The sequence below is a fragment of the Panulirus ornatus genome, chromosome 41 (assembly GCF_036320965.1).
Source record: "Panulirus ornatus isolate Po-2019 chromosome 41, ASM3632096v1, whole genome shotgun sequence".
NCBI lineage: Eukaryota > Metazoa > Arthropoda > Malacostraca > Decapoda > Palinuridae > Panulirus > Panulirus ornatus.
The window spans coordinates 17,649,903-17,670,442 of NC_092264.1; the positions used below are offsets into that span (position 1 = coordinate 17,649,903).

The 20,540-nt window shown below is 43.4% G+C and overlaps 1 long non-coding RNA gene across 1 annotated transcript; it reads left to right on the top strand.

Moving 5' to 3' along the window:
* Positions 1–208: 208 nt before the first annotated feature.
* On the top strand, positions 209–16,262 carry LOC139761724 (uncharacterized). Its single transcript, XR_011715598.1, has 3 exons — positions 209–1,817; positions 4,151–4,422; positions 13,009–16,262. It is a non-coding gene; the product is annotated as an uncharacterized lncRNA (long non-coding RNA).
* Positions 16,263–20,540: the final 4,278 nt, after the last annotated feature.

The following is a 20,540-nucleotide window of genomic DNA, read 5'->3' on the forward strand; positions in this document are numbered from 1 at the left end:
GTTGGGCGGGGGAGTGAGGGATTGACCTGGTGTATAATTGCGTTGAGCAGGATGTCGATCCATGAGTAGCGAGGCAGCTGGAGGCTGGGTAGGTTAGAGCGGGCCTGTGGTTGATAGTGAAGGAGCCACATGAAAAAAAAAATTGTTTACAGAGCGTGGGGGGTGGGGGGGAGTGTGCTCGCCTGACCACGAAGCAGAGAGGGGAGGAGGAGGATGGAGCCAGGAGGGTCAGACCCACAACAAAGGCGCCCGTCTGGACCTGTAAACACTCCGGAGGAAGTGAGGAAGGAGAGCAAAATAAACACGAAGATAATGGCGAAAATGTGTTGAGAAGGGAAGCGACCCAGACCCACTCTGTGGTGCGCCTCTGCTGGCGGCTATGTTAAAAATCTGTGTTGATAAAATGTAGTTTTTTTTGCCAGGCAGTTTTTTTCAGTAGATACGAAAGGGAAAGAGAGAGAAAAAAAAGATTCTCATTGGGTAATCAATCCTCTCGGCAAAACCTTGTCTACTGAAGAATGTTTGGCTTTTTACGTAACGAGCAAAAACATGGGGTAGTTTTTCCTTTCGTATCGTTACTTGCGAAAAATAACCCCCACTACAATGGACTTGGACTCTCAAATGTCCAGGACTGATAGATGTACAGTTTGCTCAACCATTCCATCACTTATTCAAACTGTCTTAAACCACTTGTCTCTGGATATATAGAGGGCACCACGGGTCTCTGGATATATACATGTATAGGGCCAGGTACCTTCACACGCTTACAGGTTTTTGAACACAGAGGGCCTGACAACCTACAGGCTCGCTTGTACCCTACACTTGTGCCTCAGGACACGCATGAGGATCAACACAAGCAATGGGTTTGCCATCGATCCTATTGTATCGGCCACAGATACAAGAGAGAGAGCAAGAGAGATACAAGAAAAAGGTTGACACTTTCAGGGAGATGGTGTTGGGAGCGTTACAGCGATACAGGTGTTACACCCTTGGTGGTGACTGTTACCAGATAAACGTGGATGATGGGAATTTTTGATCCATGCTGTAGTTCTGATATATCGTTAAATTGCAATTTTCTTTATTTCAGATCTTCCCTCATCATAATTTCAAGCAATTCACGGAAACATGAGTAAGTGAAGTTGCCTCATCAGGTGAGTAAGGAGATGAGTCGGCTGTTATCAAAGTTTCGTTAAAGTTCAATGGGTCTTGATGAACATGTAGGTCATAATGTGGGCAAGAATGTGTTACTCCAGTGTTGGACAGGTTGTGAGAAACTTCTCCTTCACAGCAGTGGCGAAGTGGTTGTTGGCCCAGGGCGTGTGTGTGCATGTGTTGACAACGATGGTAATGTCTGTGTGAGGTTCTTGGAAACCGAGGACAGACTGACCAATCCTGACACCACCTGCCAACAAGGGCCGTCACACGACTGACACCACCTGCCAACACGAGTCGTAAGTCTTTACGATTAAGCTACCAAGAATACAGAGTAAAAATGGTCAGGCGATATTTCGTTTCGTGTCATTAAGTGAAGAAAGACGGTAAGTGTAGTAATTATATGCAACTGTGTGTGTGTGTATATATATATATATATATATATATATATATATATATATATATATATATATATATTTGATTATCGAATCTGAGTTCCAGTATTGCTGAGTGGAGTAATGACCGAGTAATGACACTTACACAACTTGTGAACGAAGCTCTGCATCCAGGTTATGGAACTTCCTCTCGAGCTGAACGAACCATTCGCCAGTGAGCTCGCGTCTTGTGATCTGCTTCGAAGCTCTCATCCACCAGTCTCAAGAGAGGTAAGTAGCCGCTGAACTCTGGTGTGTCTGGTGATGCTTAGAGGAATACTGATGGACAGTAGTAGTCTTGGACACCACTGGAAACTAATGGTTAAAGGAAAAACACTGATCGCCTCTCGCTCTCCGGGTTTTACGGTCTTGGTGGCCAAAGAGAAAGTTCTTTACAAGCGAATTTGATGGTATGAGTCTAAAAGCAAAAATAACTTTGATCTCTATGTCGAGACATCAAAGAGCTTATATTATAGCTTAAGACTGCCTTGAAAAAGTAACTGTTTCATCCGGACGTAAAGTTTATAATGACCCTTCCCGTCACGCCTCTCATTTCCTCCCGTCAGCTTCGCTCTAAAACTGCTCCTTTTACCGTCCCAGGGAGGAATGTATGATGAGATGAATGAATAGTTCCCCCCACTCACCCACCCACCCCCAAGTGATCATTAAGAGCCTTTAAGCCTCCTTGGATTGGCTTTAAGACTATGCACTTTGGGCAGGACGATCTAAGAGGCCCCCATCTCTTTCATGTCATCCGGAGCGTGATGAGCACGCCCGTTTTCCCTTTAGTGGGCATATGATGACGTCCAAATTGCTGTGGGGGGGACCTTCCCTACCGTCTTGCACTACACCCAGATACACCATGCTGCGTCCTGATATACCCACGTATACTATAAGTATACCACGGTATACCAGGCTGTATTTTGCAACACTAAAGAAAAAGATCTTTGAGGAAGACCCCATCACAAGAACATCCCTGAAGAAGACAAAGGTCTCGGGGAGGTCCCTTAGGTAAATGAAATACCACAGAAGGGCGTCTGTTCTCGCCGTCATGGGTAGATTCTCGCGAGAAAACCGCGCGAGACAACTAAGGTCTCGAGAGAACCAATAACTAGGACCCCATAGGATGTCTTCCCATAGACTCCTCCTCCAGATTTCTGATCCTTAACGTGTAACGTGTCCAGTAGGCTCTCACACACTCACCCATAGGACTCCTCATGAGTATCCTTCATTAGGAGGTTACCATTAAAAACTCCCCCCTAGCAAGGACCCATGAAAAGGACCCCCTCAGGCTGATCCCTCAATGAGGGGAGTCTCGACCCGATCCCTCCCCACCCTCGCCTCCAAAGAGGAGCTCCGGGGTAGTGTTGTTTGCTCTCATCTCCTCATAAGAACGTCCGGGATTCACATTTCCTTTAGCCTGGTAAAACACTGGGTTACCTCAGACGTTCCGGTGTTTGCGGCTCATTTTTCTGAAGCCGCTATTCAATTTCGGGTGTTGGCGTTGGCTGTTCCTGGGAGGCCAAGAGCTAGGCGTCTGCTCTGAAGCCCAGTTACCCTTGGAGTCAGGTTGTAGATGTGGGAATGAGGAACCTCCCTGCCTCCAGGCTCGACCAGAGAGGCAAGAGTTCACGACACTTACAACTATCAGGACTGGAGATGGTGAGGTGTTTTGGGAGGTGATAATGATTGTAATGAAGATAGGGACAATAATGACATGATACAACTGCAGTAAGTAGATATTTACTAGTGTCTACTGATGGAATTATACAACAGGGGTCAAAACTTGACCCTGCCGATCCCTGGTGAGATCAACACTCTCTTCTTTGAAGGTTTGCCAAAGATGTTTTTCTCCCACTGGGCGAGGCCTGTAGCTGATGCCTTAGTCTGTGGTCTTGCATGTCTATAACTATAACTTGAGTCTGTTAATATGGTTTAAATTCTTAGTAATCTCTTAGTCTCTGAGATTCTTCAAGGAAGTAAGGTATTAGAGGAAGCACAAGCTATACTGTGAAAAAAATTCTAGAAATTTGTGAAAGGTCAAATCGTTAAGGAATAAAGGTGATGGAAATACCGAGTATATCTTGTAAATGACAGGTACCAGTGATTGGAAGAGATTGATGTGAAAAAAATGTTCAGCGGCTTAAGGGGATGTAGAGCAGTGCTGGGAAAGTGATCATACACAAAGTAGAACACTTCGTCCTATGTCACGTCTGTATAGCCCCAGTTTTTGTAAGCGATTATATTAGTGTTACGGGAAGAGAGTTGTATACAATTGACCTGTCTCTTAGCATTGTATATATTTACCATGTCTGTGTATACTCTTTCACGCACCTCGGCTTAAGCCAGGTACCCAGTTATCGCCTAAGCCCACAGGGAGAATGACCACTAAGGGTGGGTGTAGGCTGATGACCACGACCATGATTCGAACCCATACGAACCCGACCCCTAGCAGGCCCATGCTGAATCTTGGCGTGTATGTATGTGTGTGGATGTTTAAGACTTTATCTTGAACGAAAATTTTAGATAACAGTATCCAATTACCAATATATATCAACCAACAGACTTCAGTGTTCCGGTCCACTTCATCTCGAAGATGAGGATTCTGAAAAGACAGGAAGGTTCAACTTCAAGTTTCTCGTACGGCCTGGAGAGGCGGTCAGGTCTTCCATCAACGCTCGCCGAGAATTCCCTAGAAGTATACACCAAGGAGGACCCTCTTCGTGCACCGCTTGTGCTCCGCTCCAGGAGCTCGTCTGCCCAGTGCTGCTCCTCAACGTGTTTCGTCAGTCTAGTCTGTTAGATGGCGAGAATCCAGAGGCAAGTCCTTTCTAGGGTAAGTTTGGGTCTGTCACAACACGGGAAGTGGTGGGGGCAGGGTGGGTCCGTCACAACACGGGAGGTGGTGTGCAGGGTGGGGGGTCTCATAGCACAGATGGTGTGCAGGGTGGGTCCGTCACAACCCAGGAGATGGTGTGCAGGGTGGGTCCGTCACAACCCAGGAGATGGTGGGCAGGGTGGGTCCGTCATAACACGGGAGAGGGTGGGCAGGTTGTCAGTCACAACACGGGTCGGCAGATTCATTGGGCATAAAAGTAGTGTTTGTGGTTGTCGGTTCTGAAGAGACTTGTGCTGTAGTTGCGACCAAAATTATAAAATTTACAGGTCGATAGATATGCATGTTACTAGATCCTTGAATACATATATATATATATATATATATATATATATATATATATATATATATATATTTTTTTTTTTTGCTTTGTCGCTGTCTCCCGCGTTTGCGAGGTAGCGCAAGGAAACGTACGAAATAAATGGCCCAACCCACCCCCATACACATGTATATACATACGTCCACACACGCAAATATACATACCTACACAGCTTTCCATGGTTTACCCCAGACGCTTCACATGCCCTGATTCAATCCACTGACAGCGCGTCAACCCCGGTATACCACATCGATCCAATTCACTCTATTCCTTGCCCTCCTTTCACCCTCCTGCATGTTCAGGCCCCGATCACACAAAATCTTTTTCACTCCATCTTTCTACCTCCAATTTGGTCTCCCACTTCTCGTTCCCTCCACCTCCGACACACACATCCTCTTGGTCAATCTTTCCTCACTCATTCTCTCCATGTGCCCAAACTATTTCAAAACACCCTCTTCTGCTCTCTCAACCACGCTCTTTTTATTTCCACACATCTCTCTTACCCTTACGTTACTTACTCGATCAAACCACCTCACACCACACATTGTCCTCAAACATCTCATTTCCAGCACACCCATCCTCCTGCGCACAACTCTATCCATAGCCCACGCCTCGCAACCATACAACATTGTTGGAACCACTATTCCTTCAAACATACCCATTTTTGCTTTCCGAGATAATGTTCTCGACTTCCACACATTCTTCAAGGCTCCCAGGATTTTCGCCCCCTCCCCCACCCTATGATCCGCTTCCATGGTTCCATCCGCTGCCAGATCCACTCCCAGATATCTAAAACACTACTTCCTCCAGTTGTTCTCCATTCAAACTTACCTCCCAATTGACTTGACCCTCAACCCTACTGTACCTAATAACCTTGCTCTTATTCACATTTACTCTTAACTTTCTTCTTTCACACACTTTACCAAACTCAGTCACCAGCTTCTGCAGTTTCTCACATGAATCAGCCACCAGCGCTGTATCATCAGCGAACAACAACTGACTCGCTTCCCAAGCTCTCTCATCCCCAACAGACTTCATACTTGCCCCTCTTTCCAGAACTCTTGCATTCACCTCCCTAACAACCCCAACCATAAACAAATTAAACAACCATGGAGACATCACACACCCCTGCCGCAAACCTACATTCACTGAGAACCAATCACTTTCCTCTCTTCCTACACGTACACATGCCTTACATCCTCGATAAAAACTTTTCACTGCTTCTAACAACTTGCCTCCCACACCATATATTCTTAATACCTTCCACAGAGCATCTCTATCATATGCCTTCTCCAGATCCATAAATGCTACATACAAATCCATTTGCTTTTCTAAGTATTTCTCACATACATTCTTCAAAGCAAACACCTGATCCACACATCCTCTACCACTTCTGAAACCACACTGCTCTTCCCCAATCTGATGCTCTGTACATGCCTTTACCCTCTCAATCAATACCCACCCATATAATTTACCAGGAATACTCAACAGACTTATACCTCTGTAATTTGAGCATTCACTCTTATCCCCTTTGCCTTTGTACAATGGCACTATGCACGCATTCCGCCAATCCTCAGGCACCTCACCATGAGTCATACATACATTAAATAACCTTACCAACCAGTCAACAATACAGTCACCCCCTTTTTTAATAAATTCCACTGCAATACCATCCAAACCTGCTGCCTTGCCGGCTTTCATCTTCCGCAAAGCTTTCACTACCTCTTCTCTGTTTACCAAATCATTGTCCCTAACCCTCTCACTTTGCACACCACCTCGACCAAAACACCCTATATCTGCCACTCTATCATCAAACACATTCAACAAACCTTCAAAATACTCACTCCATCTCCTTCTCACATCACCACTACTTATCACCTCCCCATTTGCGCCCTTCACTGAAGTTCCCATTTGCTCCCTTGTCTTACGCACTTTATTTACCTCCTTCCAGAACATCTTTTTATTCTCCCTAAAATTTAATGATACTCTCTCACCCCAACTCTCATTTGCCCTTTTTCTCACCTCTTGCACCTTTCTCTTGACCTCCTGTCTCTTTCTTTTATACATCTCCCACTCAATTGCATTTTTTCCCTGCAAAAATAGTCCAAATGCCTCTCTCTTCTCTTTCACTAATACTCTTACTTCTTCATCCCACCACTCACTACCCTTTCTAATCACCCCACCTCCCACTCTTCTCATGCCACAAGCATCTTTTGCGCAATCCATCACTGATTCCCTAAATACATCCCATTCCTCCCCCACTCCCCTTGCTTCCATTGTTCTCACCTTTTTCCATTCTGTACTCAGTCTCTCCTGGTACTTCCTCACACAGGTCTCCTTCTCAAGCTCACTTACTCTCACCACCCTCTTCACCCCAACATTCACTCTTCTTTTCTGAAAACCCATACAGATCTTCACCTTAGCCTCCACAAGATAATGATCAGACATCCCTCCAGTTGCACCTCTCAGCACATTAACATCCAAAAGTCTCTCTTTCGCACGCCTGTCAATTAACACGTAATCCAATAACGCTCTCTGGCCATCTCTCCTACTTACATAAGTATACTTATGTATATCTCGCTTTTTAAACCAGGTATTCCCAATCATCAGTCCTTTTTCAGCACATAAATCTACAAGCTCTTCACCATTTCCATTTACAACACTGAACACCCCATGTATACCAATTATTCCCTCAACTGCCACATTACTCACCTTTGCATTCAAATCACCCATCACTATAACCCGGTCTCGTGCATCAAAACCACTAACACACTCATTCAGCTGCTCCCAAAACACTTGCCTCTCATGATCTTTCTTCTCATGCCCGGGTGCATATGCACCAATAATCACCCACCTCTCTCCATCAACTTTCAGTTTTACCCATATTAATCGAGAATTTACTTTCTTACACTCTATCACATACTCCCACAACTCCTGTTTCAGGAGTATTGCTACTCCTTCCCTTGCTCTTGTCCTCTCACTAACCCCTGACTTTACTCCCCAGACATTCCCAAACCACTCTTCCCCTTTACCCTTGAGCTTCGTTTCACTCAGAGCCAAAACATCCAGGTTCCTTTCCTCAAACATACTACCTATCTCTCTTTTCACATCTTGGTTGCATCCACACACATTTAGGCACCCCACTCTGAGCCTTCGAGGAGGATGAGCACTCCCCGCGTGACTCCTTCTTCTGTTTCCCATTTTAGAAAGTTAATACAAGGAGGGGAGGATCTCTGGCCCCCCGCTCCCGTCCCCTCTAGTCGCTTTCTACGACACGCGAGGAATACGTGGGAAGTATTCTTTCACCCCTATCCCCAAGGATAATATATATATATATACATATACACATACACATACATACGCACATATACACACACACACATACATATATATACATATGAAAAATGTAAGAAACAATTTAGAAAACAAACTTCTAGCTTGAAATGAATGGAAAAAAATTGAATGTCACGTAATGGTTCAACCTCTGGCTATGGAAAAAGGAAATGTATAATTTATTTACACAAACGTCTTTTTATTCTCCCTAAAATTTAATATATATATATATATATATATATATATATATATATATATATATATATATGATATACACACACACACGAGTAGAATAAATAAGATTTGATGAATGATGACGAGGTCGTCTGATGAGATTGAGGAACGTGCTGGTTGGGAAGTGTTCACGTGGTCCATACTGAAGATATAGACAGATGTGAACACGTAGATTTGTCGGTGATGATCACGTGACAATGACATGTGCCACAAGAAACACACGAAATGTGGGGAAAAAAAACAAAAAAGAATCGTCAGTAAACGTACAAAGGGCTTTTGATTCCCACTTGAAATCTGGTTTACCGTTTAGCGCGTGGCTGATGTGTGGTCTAAGATTAAATTTAATCCACTCTCAACCTGCAAACAGAAGCTGAAACTCTACCAATAGTAATTTAGATGAAAAAAAAATGTTGCCATGTGACAATAACACAGACGAGGAAATATAAAACATGTCTCGTATTTCGTAGAAGGGAATTTGTTAATTATAATTCATTAAGGAAATTTTCTAGTTATGTATGGCATACTGTGTATACTTCGTTAAGAGGATATTCTGTTTTTCCTCTGTAATTCGGACATTGGTTTTATCCGGTTCTGTTTATGATTTAAAACGAGCGTTCAACGTATCGTATATATATTCTGTGTGAAATTTTGCATTTCAAATTTCCACATGGAAATTCAACTGGCCAATGTAAATAATACTACGTACATGACATTGTTCCATTTATTTATTTGTTCTGCTGCGTGTGTGTGCGTACTCTCAAAATACTAGGCATTCGAACACCTGGTTATAACGCAAAATCCTGAACATTCGAAAACCCGATACACACATTTGAGTACTGACATTTAGACATTCTCTTCTCTGCGATCGCTCGCTTCCCTCCACTTCACACTGGCCTCATCGTATTGGGAATAAAAGGCGCCAGCAAAGAATCGGCGGGAAAAGTTAGCGAAGCCGAGTTCAGAGAAGAAAGCTAGAGGCCACTCAGGAGCCGCGACACACCAAGTTAACTTCGCCCGAAGAAAACGCGGAAAATTCAGCTGGTGTTGTTGGCCAGGTGGGCTGGGGTGTGTGCCAGCTGGGCCGCCGTGTTCAATATGTACATAAAACATCCGCCAATCGTCTCGCTGGTGACTTGCACGCATGTAGATGAGCTTGACTTTGCCCGTCCGGAACTGACAGGTTGGGGAGACATTAGATATAATGGGTCGAGTTCGCGAACAGAACTCTGCTTGTTTTGTTTGGTAAGTTCAACTGTCGGGCTGGGTGACTGACGATTCATTTCTCGTCGTGTCTGTAATCCAGTACAACTGCTGCTGGTTCTCTTCTGCCAGCAAAGTTCAGGTGTGAATCATGAAAGAACAATTTCGTCTTGTAAACAAGTGTATATTTTGTACATCAATTTTGTACATTTTGATGAATATTATAAAGTTTGGTGAGGAAGTTGTTCCATCCAAGGTCGGGTTATTCATCTAACAATCCTATTTTACTAATATTTCCTGTATTATCATAATTATTTATAATTCATCGTGAGAACTGCACAGTCTGTCTGGTGTTAGCCAGTAGCAGTTGTCGCCAGCAACCATCATCGCTGGCTGGGCCAGACACCTGTCGTCTCAGTTCCTCGACCCCCGCCCGCCCTAGTCCTCCTCGACCACACCCAACTCTCACATGCCCCGCCCAGCTCTTCTAACCCGCCCAGCTCTCGCCCCACCCAGCTTTCCAGCCCTCTTTTTGCTCCTCGGCCCTGCTTACCTCCCCAGCCCCGCTCGGCTTCCTAGTCTCGCCCTACTCCCCAGCCCCATCCTCGACCAGCTCCCAGCCCTGACCTGCTCCTCTCCTGGGCGAATGCACGTTTAAGTTCAGCCGAGCATTCGCCCAGCTATTGGAGTCGGAAATGCTTTTAACAAGATGACCAAGAGGAATAAAACTCCTCCAGGATAGAAAAAAAAAGAAAAAAAGGAAAATGTAATTCTTGAAAGGTGGTGGGGTCCAAACGATTATTTGAAACGTGAAACTTTAATATTTGCAAATATTATTTACGTCTTTTAAAGGGAAAAGGTGCGCACGTGTTTGAAAGGGATAAATGTTCTTTTTAAACTGAAAACAAAATATCGATTACGTGATTTGAAGGGAAAATATTTTTGAATTGAGTATCTGGAGTGAGCAGTTGTACCATCACATGAAGAGCCTCTCCAGTGAGAACGCTGACCATGGTACAAAATCTACTCCCTCACGTGCTTGTCCAGATACAGTGCGTTCGTCTGGCTGGCGTTCACTCGTAGTACAGACACGTGTTTCTTGTGGCGTATCATCATGGTGCCACACGTGATTGAGTGGCGTAGACACGAGACAACACGTGCGATGAAGATTATTAAAGGTTTGGTTGACGTCTTTATATACCACGCGTTTTCAATAGCACAGTACTGTAATGTCTGGTGTATTGCTCAGATACAACACCATTTACATTAACCGGTTGTTAGGTTGTACCTCCTCACTGTGGGTATCACCCTGATTATACTTTGCCGAGGTGGTGTTGTGGTTGCATCATGTAGTTTAAGCAATATCGAAGTGGCATCACGTAGGTTGTTCAGTTACTATTGTAGTCGCATCACATAGGTTAATATTGTAGTCACGTCACGTAATTTGAGGTCATTTCATATAGTACATCACGTATTGAGGTATTTCCCATGCGAGACATGTATCGTATCGACGTATCCATTACACACAGAACTCTTGCCTGATACAATATTTTTTTTTCATGACGTATTGGTACCCCCTCTAATACGTCTTTGGTTAACGTATAACCTCCCTACGACAGATGTTCTCGACGTAATTTGTCTGTGTGACAACGTGGTCTATTAACTTGTTCCTGGTCTAATATGCTAAGTGATCACATAGGTCGCATCCTCCACTGCTACGAGTTGTGATGTGATCTGTTAATGGTTAACATTCCTGTACTGGGATATCGAACCATGGAACTGTATGTCTTAGGCTGATATTGATGGACAAGATATCAGGACATTGTCATCGTATTTCAGTTTTTCAGTAAAGGAACAGGATAATTATGTACGTGTTCTAGTTATTCATGTGGTCATTTGGCCTGACGTTTTCCAAGTACGCCCCTCGCTGCGAGGCCAGCTTGGCCTGATGTTTTCCAAGTACGCCCCTCGCTGCTAGGCCAGCCTGTGTGTTCCTCAGTGTCATTTGATGGCTCGATGTTGCCTCGCATTAACACGGAGAGATTTACACATGAAACTTTCAGCACACGTTCAGCCGCGTGTCTGAAACTCTTGCTATTTACCGCCTACTCGATCATCCAATCTGTGGTTACTCCTCTCACTCTATTGTCAGGGAGTGATGGTTCCCGGTGGTTCAGTAGTTGTGATCTTAGATGGTCTAGCAGTGATGTCGCTCAATGGTTCTACGGTGATGACCCTCGGTGTTCCAGCAGTGATGACCCTCGGTGTTCCAGCAGTGATGACCCTCGGTGTTCCAGCAGTGATGACCCTCGGTGTTCCAGCAGTGATGACCCTCGATGTTCCAACAGTGATGACCCTCGATGTTCCAGCAGTGATGACCCTCGATGGCTGAACAGTGATGACCCATGGTCTTGCAGTGATGACCTTCGATGATCGAGTAGTTATATCCCTCTGTGGTGCATCCGGTATGGCCCACCGGTGATCAAGCAGTGATACCACTTGCTGGTCCAACAGTAATGTGCCTCTCATTAACCTCCTCCAAGACATGACATCCATACCTATCACCCACACAATCGTACCACAGGGCGATAGAAACGAGACAGACAGACACCATCACCAGAAGGGACTTGGAGGATTAAATCATTGTTGATTTTGCGATATCAGAGCTCATGCATTTATGATAATAAAAATAACGGGTCATATGCAAGCCATTGACGGACGGGAATTATCCAAACATGCACCGAAATAGGTCTCTGACACGCATTTATTTCGACAGTGGTATGCAAATTGATATAGGAATCCGCAGGGACGTGGGGGCTTTGATGGTGACTGCTGTTAAATGACCCATGAGAGCACGCTGCCCGCTTGGGATCAATCCCTCTCGACTGCCGCCCAGGGCTGTGTTGGGGTGCTGCTGTGTTGGGGTGCTGCTGTGTTGGGGTGGGGGGTTTGCTGTGTCGGGTAGGGTTGCTCTGTTGGGAGGGTTGATGTGCTGTGTTGGGCAGGCCACCGTAGGGCACGATCCATTGCTGAGGACGTGTCTCGTCCCTTATCTGTGCTATGTGAAACACGTCCAGAACTGTGTCCACAGCATCAAGAGTTGTAGAACAGCACATTAGGTAACTGACACACAACACTATACAGGTCTACACAAAAAATACGTTATGGTGGATATGATGAACACAAGACATGAGGACAATGCACATGGAACGTAACACCTGAAATCACTCGCCATGCTAGCTTAGTGTATGTCCAGTGTTGCTGTTGTTTTGAAATAGTTTTACTTGACGAAATCTGGACACATCACCTTGTCATATTTCCAGCGGGAAGGAGGGAGGGAGTTGAAAGTTAATGATCTTGTATGTCATGGCAATATTTTATGACACTTTCGTGTCCGGGTGCAAACATGTGGCTAACAGCTTCATGTTGACCTCCACCAGGTACCAAGTATCGAACGCAGGTAATCCTGGTACCCACACTTCATTCCTCACCCTGACGAGCCGTCTTGAGATATTGATGGAGTCGTCCACTATGTTATTGATGACGAAGTCTTCAGGTGTTACCAGATTCCGCCAGCACAAGGTTACACCGCGAGTGGAGAGTCCCCTTCTGGAGGAGCCACATTACTAGCAGTCGTATCTCGTCCAAGAACATCCCGCTCCAAATGGGTAATTATAGACAATGTATAAAAAGATGATTTTAAGGGATCTTTTAGGGACGTGATTGTTTATAAATTGTCTATTTAACCTTTGCTAACAATATATTCTAAGTTGTGAATTTCCCCATGTAATCGCTCTACAGTAAATTGACTTGTATACTATTTTAGACAGCGACACACCTCCGCATTGACCTGTAATACCTCGCCAACCTTTCCTTCATGATTCATATTCAAGATGACCTACAGAGACGAGGTCAGGTCACGTCTGGTGACTTATAGGAGCACAGATAAATATAACTCTTCTATTATTGACCAATCGGTGGCGCCGTCTGTCCTCGACTTCCTCTGTGTTCATGTCTTCCCTTGTCACTTGTGTAGTTCTCGCTGTGGTTCTCCATACTTAGATACAATCTCTCCATTTATTATACAGTATCTCCCCTCTCTCTTCCTCCACCATACATTATCTCCTCTCTTCTTCTACCATTATCTTCCTCTGTCTTGCTCCACCATACTTTATCTCCCTCCACCATATATTACCTCCTATTTCTTCCTCTACCATTCATTATCTCCCTCTCTCATTCCACTATACATTCTCCTCCTGTCATCTACCATACGTTATCTCCCTCTGTCTCTTTAACTCTACCATAATTTCTCTCTCCACCATATATTACCTCCTGTTTCTTCCTCTACCATACATTATCTCCCTCTCTCATTCCACCATACATTCTCCTGTCTCTTCATCTACCATACATTGTCTCCCTGCATCATACATAATCTCCCTCCATCTCTCTCTCCTGAGCTTAGGGTCTCATTTCATACGCAAATCACCACACGCTTTGCGTTCTCTCCCCTCATCAGCATCCGTTATTGATGCCTAATTTCCAATCGGTGTTTATATCTCGCTCATCCGACGCTTCTCTTCGCCTTTAAAACCGCGATGCATCTAAAACTCGAGAGGGGTTACGAGGATAGGGTTATGCCACTAAATCACATTGGGACGATTACCCTACTCCACGGAACGTTGAAGTCCACCTTATCGCCTCCGGTCCCTAAGGCTGTACGCCCCGCCTGAATTATCCGGCCCATGTTATACTTTGCCTAAAGTTTTGCCCTTACTCAAACGCAAATGAGGATCGTTATCTTGGTGTGAGCCGCTGGGGATGTCTGGGGGGCCAGGGAGGTACCTCTCACTGGTCTGGGGTCTCGTGGGGCGTCACTTACCGTCCTGGTCATAAAGGTCTTTAGTCTTGGTTACGTGACCTCGTCTCTCCTCCCAGGGGTCATGCAGGTCAGAGGTCGTGCCAGCCGCCCTCCATACCCTGGTCCGTCATGCTTCTATACGGTATTAAGTGGTATAGACGAAGTAGACTCCCTCCCATATACCTCCCATATCTTGCACGTCACCAGCGTTAATTAGCCTCTCTCCCTCCCGTGGTCCCAAGCAATGGTCCTACATACTTACACACTTTGTTATAAGCGACGTTGATCGCAAATAGAATTGAATACCTCATCCTCATTATTATTCTCATACAATCCCAAGGCCACTTTTTCAAGAGTTCCTGCGCCTCCAAGGCTGCGTTACACACAGTGGCAGGGTCAGGATGGACTATTCAGCTATAAATATAAGGAAAGTTGAAGATGGAATCATAAGCAAGAACCTGTCAATAACTAATAACGGCAAAGAAAGACAATTTTATGACAGTTCATCAGCGAGGTAGCCCACGAAGCCAATCACCACCTATAACACCCACCCAAACTCCTACAATCCTCAGCCTTTATCTTCCCAAAGTCCACTCTCCATTAACCATATTTCAAGATCTACTTTTACATCTATGGATTTTAAAACTCCTTATTCGACCTATACCCCTCACTCTAGAACTCCACCCTCTAGGGAGGACTCGTATCCTTCTACACCCTCTCTGCGTCCACCTCACAACCTAAGAACTCTTAACTCTCCTCTCTTATCAAACTCAACTCTCCTGTCCTCAGCTTTCAACTTCAGCTCTTCCCTTCAACTTGTAACCTCATCTGATTGCATCAAGTCCGTCTGTCGTTATACGTATGCCAATATGTTCTACCAAGGTACTTTCCCTACGAGTTCCAATCGCTTCCTTCCTGACATATTAAGACAAGTTACAAAATGTGATCATTGAACGAGACAACAAATCCTGTTTATGTATCAAATTGTAAGATTTATCCTCGGGTATGACTACACACTGTAAATAAACTCATGTTGTTGAATTCTGTGCTCGCAACACAGTTGTGCTGCCACATGGAAAGTCTCTTTTGTATAACAGTGTTGTGTTACTATTTGCATGGATTACTTATTTTGCGTATGATAACGAAAAGAATGAAAAAGTACGATTAACATTTTTTTTTTCTTCTAAACTTAATATAGTTCTGGAGGCCTGACCACGCTTGCTTCCCCTGCAAGTAATTTGCATATTCTAGGCCAAGCACCTCTATGTTATACTGGAATACATTAAAGGATCGCCTTTTGCCACTACATGTAAAAACGAAGAGGGGGAAAAAATAATTTAAAAGTCTTTACCCTTCAGCTCAAGCTTACAAAAACATACTTTTTCTTTACTGTATACTTTGGTCATCTAGTCAGCACACAATCGTACTTGCATTCATAAATATTTGTATAACAAATGAGCTACAGATATCTCGTTCCTTAATTTATCAGATTTGGTTTACAGATCAACTTTGAGCTGTGCCTATCAACAGACGAGGTATAGCAATAAGGCGCTGGGTAAAGTTGTGAGCCCTTACATAAAAAGAAAAAATTACTCTTCTTACTTCCCGAACTTTTAAATGGCTTCGTCCATTAATAATTCCCCCCCCCCCCCACCATCTTCCGCCAATCTTGTGAATCATTTCTCATCCAATGATGTAAATAGTAAATTCCCGCACACATGTAAAAGATTTACAAGTTCGATCCAAATAAAGAAGCTACGAGTTAACAGCTGCTGCTTTCTGATTAATTAACCTAATTACCATCAATGACCCTACTCTAGCCTGGAGATGATCACTCTACCCCCTTCTGGATGAAGGTCCCGTCAGCCAACACAGGCGCAGGGGAGCGCACCTGAACCCCCCACCGTACTAGTTCATCAATAGCTAAAACGACGAACTGCTGCTCTGAACTCGAGCCAGAATCTCTAAGTTGGTAAAAATGTCTCAAGTTACAGGCTTCCTTCGCATGTGTAACCTTGGCCTCTGTGCCTGACGGACACGATGACTCCAGACATTTTTGTCGGCAGATTAAGAATATATATATATATATATATATATATATATATATATATATATATATATATATACACATACACACACGAGTTTTTTGTCCTTATACCCACATTTGTTCACGAGGGTCTCAAACATGAGCAGAATGACCATCAAATTTTAACAATTTTGACGCGAAAGTCTACGGTAATCGTTACCCACGTTTCATTACCTTATACTGCATTCAGTGGAGAACTTTCTGAAGCAGTTTTTAACATAGCAAATTAAAGGCTTTGTAGGTTTCACATATCTGACATTGATGACTAAATCATCGTAGAAGCTAACGAATTTTTTTTATTACTGAAAAGACGTCGGAAAAAAAAAAAAATGTAGATTTGCCGATGGTTGGCGTAATTTTGGCGTAAACGTCTACGGTAAACACCACCTATGTTTCATTACTTTACCCTGAACTGCAGAATTTTCCGAAACAGGTTTTAACATACGGGGTTACTGGCTTAATAGATTTCGCATATATGACAGACTAAATGAATGACTATAACGAATGTTATATCATTTACTTACTGAAAAACAAAGAAGCAGATTTACCGATGGTCATCACATTGTAACGAGACTAACTACCGATACATAACCAGGCCATTCTATACAAGAGATAACTAATACTACAGTTTAAGATATCATCCATCTCGCAAAATTCACCATGACACCTCATCCTACACAGTTCGTTATGGATGTGTGTGTACGTTCAGGTCTGTTAATCAGGCGAAGAAGAGAAAGCTTGGCCCATACACTACGATGCTGCCACGGGAGTCTCCCAGCACCCAGCCAGGATAGATTCGAATCCTGGTTGAGGTAGCGAACCCAGTCAACCTAGCTCTTCATCCATAGCAAGACGGTCGATAAATTGATATACCTGACTTAGGTTAGAATTACATATATATATATATATATATATATATATATATATATATATATATATATAATTTTTTTTTTTTTTTAATGAAAACGCCTTACCGTTACTCATGGTCAGAACTACAAACACGTATTAGAAGACAGTATATATAAGTAACTAGTTTCTGGTCCTTTTACCCACATCTATTCATGAAGGCGGGTCTCCAACATGAGCAGAACTCCATCAAATTTTAATAATTTTGACGCGAAAGTCTACGGTAAACCATACCCATGGTTCATTACCTTATACTGTATGCAGTGGAGAAATTTGTGAAGTAGTTTTTAACATAGCAAATTACTGGCTTTGTAGATTTGGCATATCTGACACAGATGAGACTAATCAAAGAAGCTAAAGAATGATTTTTGTATTTACTGAAAAAGGACGTCGAAAAACAAAGACGTTTTAGAGGACAATATATATATATATATATATATATATATATATATATATATATATATATATATATATATATATATATATATATAAACACACACAAGAGTTTCTAGTCCTTATACCCACATCTATTCAGGAAGGCGGGTCTCCAACATGAACAGAACTTCATCAAATTGAAATAATTTTGGCGCACAAGTCTACGGTAAACACCACCCATGTTTCAGTATCTCACCCTGAACTGGTGAACTTTCTGAAGCAGTTCTTAACATACGAGATTACTGACCTTGTAGATTTCGCGTATCTGACATTAAGGAAACTAAATGAACAAGTACAATAAATAACGAAAGTTTTATATCATCTACTTAATGAAAACGGAAGTGGAAAAAGTCTGTAAAACAGGCGAAAAAGAGAAAGCTTGGCCCATACAGACTGCGATACTGCTATGGGAGTCTCCCAGCACCCAGCCAGGATAGATTCAAATCCTGGTTGAGGTAGTAAGCTCACAGTCAACCTAGCTCTTCATCCTAAGCAAGACAGTCGATAGATTAGATACCTCACCGCGGTTAGAATATATATATATATATATATATATATATATATATATATATATATATATATATATAAGATTAGAAAGAATAGTGAGTGGTGGGATGAAGAAGTAAGATTGTTAGTAAAAGAGAAGAGAGAGGCATTTGGACGATAGTGCAAATGATTGGGTGATGTATAAAAGAAAGAGGCAGGAGGTCAAGAGAAGGGTGCAGGAGGTGAAAATAGGGCAAGTGAGAGTTGGGGTGAGAGAGTATCTTTAAATCTTTAGGGAGAATAAGATGTTTTGGAAGAAAGTAAATAAAGTGCGTAAGACGGGAACAAATGGGAACATCGGTGAAGGGGGCTAATGGGGAGCTAATAACAAGTAGTGGTGAAGTGAGGAGATGGAGCGAGTATTTTGAAGGTTTGTTGAATGTGTTGGATGATAAGAGTGGCAGATATAGGGTATTTTGGTCGGGGTGGTGTGCGAAGTAAGAGGGTCAAGGAGAATGGTTTGGTATACAGAGAAGATGTAGTGAAAGCTTTGCGGAAGATGAAAGCCGGCAAGACGGTGGGTTTGCATTATATTTCAGTGGAATTTATTAAAACAGGGGGTGACTGTGTTGTTGACTGGTTGGTGAGAATATTCAATGTATGTACGAGTTCATGGTAAAGTGCCTGAGGATTGGCAGAATGTATGCATAGTGCCATTGTACAAAGGGGATAGAGGAGAGTGTTCAAATCACAGAGGTATAAGTTTGTTGAGTATTCCTGGGAAATTATATGAGAGTGTATTGATTGAGAGGGTGAAGGCATGTACTGAGCATCAGATTGGGGAAGAACAGTGTGGTTTCAGAAGTGGTGGAGGATGTGTGGGTTAGGTTCTTGCTTTGAAGAATGAATTTGAGAAATACTTAGAAAAACAAATGGATTTGTATGTGGCATTTATGGATTTGGAGAACGCATATGATAAGAGTTGATAGAGATGCTCTGTGGAAGGTATCAAGAGTATATGGTGTAGGAGTTAAGCCGCAAGAAGCAGTGAAAAGTTTTTATCGAGGATGTAAGGCATGTGTATGAGTAGGAAGAGAGGAGAGCGATTGGTTCCCAGTGAATGTTGGTTTGTGGCAGGGGTGCGTGATGTCTCCATTGTTGTTTGTTTATGGATGGGGTTGTTAGGGAGGTGAATGCAAGAGTTTTGGAGAGGGACAGGTATGCAGTCTGCTGTCTATGAGAGGACATGGGAAGTGACTCGGCTGTTGATACAGCGCTTGTGGCTGATTCGGGTGAGGAACTGCAGAAGCTGGTGACCGAGTTTGGTAAAGTGTGTGAAAGAAGAAAGCCGAGAGTAAATGTGAACAAGAGCAAGGTTACTAGGTTCATTAGGGTTGAGGGAAAAGGCAATTGGGAGGTACGTTTGAAGAAAAACTGGATGAAGTGAAGTGTTTTAGATATCTGGGAGTGGATCTGGCAGCGGATGGAACCATGGAAGAGGAAGCAAGTCACAAGGGTGGGGGAGAAGGTTCTGTGAGCGTTGAAGAATGTGTGGAAGGCGAGAACGTTATCTTGAAGAGCAAAAATGGGTATGTTTGAAGGAATAGTAGTTCCAACAATGTTATATGGTTGCGAGGCATGGGCTATACATAAGGATCTGCGGAGGAGGATGGATGTGTTGGAAATGAAATGTATGAGGACAATATGTTGTGTGAGGTGGTTTGATCAAGTAATGAAAGGGTAAGAGAGGTGTGTGGTAATAAAAAGTGTGGTTGAGAGAGCAGAAGAGGGTGTATTGAAATAGTTTGGTCACATGGGGAGAATGAGTGAGGAAAGATTGATAAAGAGGATATACGTGTCAGAGGTGGAGGAAACGAGGAGTGGGAGACCAAAGTGGATGTGGAAGGATGGAGTGAAATGATTTTTGAGCGATCGGAGCCTGAACAAACAGGAGGGTGAAAGGCGTGCAAGGAATGGAGTGAATTGGAACGATGTGGTATATCGGGGTTGGCGTGCTGTCATTGCATTGAACCAGGGCATATGAAGTGTCTGGGGTAAACCATGCAAAGTTTTGTGGAACCTGGATGTGGAAAGGGAGCTGTGGTTTCGGTGCATTACACATGACAGCTAGAGACTGAGTGTGAACGAAGGTGGCCTTTGTTGTGTTTTTTTTTTTTTAGCGCTACCTCGCTGGGGCGAGG